The following is a 6,000-nucleotide window of genomic DNA, read 5'->3' as shown; positions in this document are numbered from 1 at the left end:
ATGACATATCATCATTAATACAAAAGAAAAAGACAAAACTTTGGAAGAAAGGCAGGATCCAACCCTGCGTTTGTACGCCTCGCCTTTGGCTAATCCTAGACCTGATCTTTGTTGCTCTGAACCCTCCAGGCACACTCAACCCCCAGTGCTTTGCCATTTGCTTTTGCCCTAAATATCTGCAAGCCTTTCTCCCTCACCTGCTTCAGTCTTTGCTCAAATTTCCCCCTTCTTAATGAGCCTTCCCTGACCCTCTATATAAAGTTGCAGTGCCTCATGCCAGCACTCCTGGGCCCCCCTTGCTTTCTATTTCCCCAAACATGTTACATGTCTAATATTCTATTTTATTAATTTACTACTGTAGGGAAGATAACATTTCTTCTTTACCCATCGAAGGTTTCTGGCAGGGATGTCTTAACAGGTGAAGAGGAGGAGAGAATACAAATTTCATTTAATAAAAGTTTGCCCATACATAAGAGTCTTCACAGGAAAAGAAAGATCCAAAGAAGCATCTAGGCCCCAGGGCTTATGTACGACATTGAAAGGAGAGTGACGATTGTGGAGAAGTAACTAAAATATATGGGGAGACTAGAAGAAAATAAAAGTTATTTTAATAAGGTCTGTTTGTACAAATTTTCCTCGACCTTGACTCCCCATCTCTGGTGATAAAAATGGTCTTTTCCTCCTGGTGTTAGGAGGGCATCTTTCACATTTGGAGTTTCATCTCCTGTTTTCAGGAAGAAGAGGAAAGGTCAAAGTGCTTTCTTTGCACCTGTTGGTTTTCAAGTGACTTTAGCTCAAAATAATATGTCAAAAGAGCATATTTTGAGGTGGCATGTTCTGAGCCCCTTTATTTCTTATTGTTTGCTGCTGTTTCATCAAGGCCTAACAGTATGTGGTGGGTGTAGGCCTTCAATTGGGAAGGAATGAAGGAGGCAGGGAGAGAGGGGGAGGGCAAGAGAGGAAGGAAGGAGAAGGAAGAACAAAAGTGTGGCTAGTGTTGGTGGGGGAACAGGGCAGGTATATGTATTCAAGGAAGACTTTCCCCTCGGTTTATTGAAACCTAAAATCCCTGAAGAACTGTAGTAAATTTCAATCTGTCTAAGGAAATATTGATTTATAAGCAGGGTTATTTTTTCCTCTCCCAAAGGGGAAAGCCATCCAGAGCCAGTATAGTCTATTAGGTTAATTAGCAAATTTGGATTAGCTGTGTGCTTTCTTTTCTAGGACATTAGCTAAATTCTGTTTCCACTGAAATTCTGGGAAATGTTTGAATCCCATGCAGTTTGCCCCAAGTCCTTTGAGACAGAGTCTCTGCAAGCTATATTTAATGATCCCTAGAGGTTTTATTCTTGTCTAGTTTACTCTCAACAAATGAAAATTCAATTTTGATGATCCCTTTCTCCTATTTTTCAGTGGCTTCTAATGAATCTATTGTCAAAGATTAATGATAACTTGCATTATAAATTGGTCTTTATGCCATAGTAACAAAGAACATTGTAACAAATGTATCACAAGGTTGATTAGGTTGGAAAAGAAACCCGAGCTTTACCACCATTTTCACTGACTGACTACACGCATGAAAGTCAGGGGTTGACTAGAATATCTGAGCTGGGAGTAAAGCGGAGTGAGGTTACAGTTGGTGGCACATGCTGAATTATGAGGATTGTGGGCCGAGGTGGCCAATGTGGGCATTTGTAGGACAATTAAGCTAAGGAACTAGGTTAGGAGAGAGAAGAGAGGTGCAGAAGGAGGCAAAGAAGGGCAGGTGGGGAGTAGAAGGGAGAGACTCAGAGACAAACTGGAAATAACAGACTCCATTCCTGACAGCTCTTCCATTTCCCATCCTAGAGTCTTTACTTCCTGCCCATGAATTCCCATGGGCTCTCCCCACATCTTACTTGAACCAAGTTGAGGGGTTCTTTGTTCCTCATACTTGGACTGTATATTCTTGAGGATGGCCGTTGAAAAAGCAAAAATTTCCTTGAGTGCATTTGGAAACCACAGCCAGATTTGTGCAGTCTTTTCCACTGGAATTAAAGAGTGGGTTTTCATGTTTTTAGTGTATGAAAGAAAAATGAGTTTCAACTAAATGTAGTCTCTTGGATTGGATCCTGGAACAGAAAAAAGGATCTTGGTGGGGGAAACTGGTGAAATCTGAATAAAGTCTGGAGTTTGGTTAATAATCATAGTCACTGTGATATCTTAAATTTGACATGTACCATGGTTATGAAAGATGTTAACATGAAAGCAAACTGGGAAGAGCATACAGTACCTGTACTATCTTTGCAGCTTTCTTATAGGTCCAAACTTATTCTAAAATAAAAAGTATGTTTCAGGGCACCTGGGTGGCTCAGTCGGTTAAGTGTCCAACTTTGGCTCAGGTCATGATCTCACAGTTCTTGGGTTTAAGCCCTGCCTCAGGCTCTGTGCTGACTGCATAGAGCCTGGAGCTCACTTCCAGTTCTGTGTCTCTCTCTCTGCCCCTCCCCTGTTCATGCTCTGTCTCTCTCTGTCTCTCTCTGTCTCTGTCTCTGTCTCTCTCTCAAAAATAAATAAACATTAAAAAAAATTTAATAAAAAAATAAGTATATTCTTAAAAATAGGTTTCAATTCCTAGATAGAGAAGAAAATAGAATGATGGAATGGAAATAGCAACAATAATAGGGGTCAGGAAAACTAGGGTCAAACCTGGAGAAGCTTGGTTTAAGTCCATGTTTGGCTTCTTCCTAGCTTTGCAGCCTTGGCCAAAACACATCAACTCTCTGATCTTCAGTTCCCTCACAAATTCATAGTGCCATTTTCAGAAGCAAACGACGACACTGACAATGACGGCACAGCAGGATGAGCCAGGGCAGTGGTGTAGGAGGGAGAGGGAGCTGGACTGCATATGAATGAGTTCAACCCTTGGCTTGTGGTACTTACTTTATGCACGTTGACAAATAAAAAGATCGCTGTCATCCATGCCATGACTATAACCCCTTCAGGGATACACATTATATACATAGAAAATTACATATCACTGTGTACACACATTTCCTGGCTCACCTTTCAGGTAATATTCTGTCACTGGCACTTTTAGTGTTTGTAATCATCATAAATATTTTAACTGCAAATTAAAACACATATATATGCTTACATTTATGTCTCCAGTGCTTACAGTCGGTTATATATAAATATAAATATATAAATATAAATATATATATTTTTATATATTATATATATATAACATATACATATAAAACATACTATGGTAAATGTGGTGGTTTGGCATATGTAATATATGCCAATATAACATAGTGGTCAAGATGAAGGCTACAGAGTCAGGCTCTGGGTATGAATTCTAACTCCACCACTTACTGTGTGATGCCCTGTGCCTCATTTTTCTCACACAGGGAAAAGATGGAATGTACTTCAAAAGACAATTGAGAGGGGCACCTGCATGGCTCAGTTGGTTAAGCTCCAGCTTTGGCTCAGGTCAAGATCTTAAGGTTCTTGACTTCAAGCCCTGTATCTGGCTCTGTGCTGACAGCTCAGAGCCTGGAGTCTGCTTTAGATTCTGTGTCTCCCTCTCTCTTTGGCCCTCCCCTGCTTGCACTCTATCTCTCTCTCTCAAAAATAAATAAACATTAAAAAAATGTTAAAAGAGACTCTTAAAAACTGAGAACAAACTGAGGGTTGATGAGGGATGGGAGGGAGGGGAGGGTGGGTGATGGGTATTGAGGGCACCTGTTGGGATGAGCATGGGGTGTTATATGGAAACCAATTTGACAATAAATTTCATATTAAAATAATAATAATAATAATAACTATATCAAATAAGTGCAAAAAAAAGGTTAAAAGAAAAAAGATAAAATATTGGCTTTTATTAATCTAATTTTTAGTTTGTAATAATTTAAACATTACAGGAATGTGAAAATCCTCCAGAATTCCACCCAAAATATTCACTATAACAGTTTGGTGCCTATTTCTCCTCTCCCCCTTCCCGTTTGGGGTCTTTGTATTTTTCTAGTCCATTTGTGTGGACTCCTTGTGTTAAAAATAGTAGTCCTTTGTCTTTATATTTGTTGAATATTTCCCCCAATCTATTGCTTATTTTTTGTTTTGACTATTGGCTTGGAACTTGCATGGAGGTTTGATAAACATGATTTCATAGCCTATGTGAGTGAGATTTCTGTCCATTCCCAGCCTGATTTCCTTTTCTTGAGGAAGCTGAGGGGCAGTGTAGATAGTATCAAGACCTCAAGCAAAAGGGCTTGATTTGGGTGCTTAGTGTCCTGTCCATCATGGTGGCACCTTCTGGGATGTCCTTATTCCCATCTGATCTGTAGTTGTGAGTCCATGCAGGTCCCATCCTGAGGCCTCTTCAGATCTGCTCTCTGTCAGTGCCACGACTGGCCATTTCCTGGTCACATCAATGATCCTGTACTGTTCTGGCAGGTGTTTGGACCTGTGGGAAATGCTTAGGCCAGCTTGGGCCTTCTCAACCCGTATAAGCCCCACACTATTTCTCCTCTACTCTCCTGCACTAGGCTAAATTTCAGGAACTCTGGGGTCTTCTTGAGGTTCCTTCCAATTCTTTAGTTTACAGATGCATCTTCCCAGGAAGTACCAGGCCCTGTCTGAACAACCTTTTTAGGTAGATGAATATTTGTATGCAAGAAGCTGGTGGGGGTAGGGAGCCATTCAGAATGACCAACAACTATGATGGAGCAGAGGGAAAGATTGAACCAGTGCTCAAGTGCAGCAGAGGCTTCTACCAGTTCCTAAGGGGGCTCTGAAGCTGGATGGCCCCTCAGAGTCCTTCTAAGGTAAAGCAAGTGGGCCATACCTGTGTTCTTTCACATAGAAGAATTGTTATTATTGGTTGTCTCTAGGGAGGGAGTGTACTCTTGTTCTGGGCAGCCTTTTGCACATCCTGGGGAGGGACTCAGGTGAGAGCTATCAGATGTCAATACTTCAGGAAGCTGGAGGGAATGAGCATTCAGTCCTGGAGGGGGGATGTGGGCAGTGACCACAGTGTTCCCCGTGGTGCCTCACTGGCCTTTGAGCTTTCTTTGTGCCCCTGGCTCCTCTCTCTTCTCACTCCTCAGGCTACAGAATCTTTATCTAGTCTAGAGGGATAGCCTGGCTTTTTTATAGTCTTCCTAATTTATTGTTTGCCCTGAGGCCTTGGATTTTGAAACTCTAAAGCCAAAAATGAGCGTCCTTTGTTATTCACATTCTGCTGTGTCATCCTTTCCTGAGACAACAGAACAAAATGCCTAGCCACCTAAATGTGGGGCTGGGAAAGAGTGACAGGAAATACCAGAACAAAGTTCAATATATTACCCTGCATCATGCGGAACACAATACACAACGTGTATTTAATATTTACATGATGCAAACGACCCAAAATGATGCTCCACAGATTCTTCTTACCTGGTGAGGACATAAGAGAGGGATTCTTAAAAGGGTACCAAAGCACACCTTGCTAGGGAAAACCTTTCAGAATCTTCAGGGGATGGGATGAGAAGGGATGGGTAAGGTCTTTATATTTAGCCAAAGGGAGCACAGATTTATAAATTTTAGAACATTGCAAAAGAGTGAGATCTTTTCAGAGGCCGGAAGACGTGGGATCCAGAGAACAGGATAATTCTTGACAAAAGGAGGGAAGCCTTTTCCATTTGAATTAGAGGGGAGGAGGAGAGTGAGAGGTAGATGGGGGTAATGGCAGGGCATGGTGGAGTCTCCTTCAAATGGTGTCTTTTCACTAAGAAGCTGGAGGCAAGGTTATTCCATGCAAGCAAAGGAGGAAATGCTCTCCTGCAATGAATTTTGACAAGAGAACTTTGAAATAGCTCCAGGAGAGCATAAGAAAGTCCTTCCCTGGGACAGGGAAGGAAGTGTCACTGAGCAACACAAGAGCTAAACATAAAGGCATTACTCACTGAGGTTGGGAGTTTTTCTCAAGCAGCACTGACCAGAACAGATGTGGACCCAGATAAGGAAGAGTGATGATTG

This window comes from Panthera leo, chromosome B1, assembly GCF_018350215.1.
Source record: "Panthera leo isolate Ple1 chromosome B1, P.leo_Ple1_pat1.1, whole genome shotgun sequence".
Lineage (NCBI taxonomy): Eukaryota > Metazoa > Chordata > Mammalia > Carnivora > Felidae > Panthera > Panthera leo.
The sequence above is the reverse complement of the archived record's forward strand: the minus strand, read 5'-3'. Positions refer to the sequence as shown.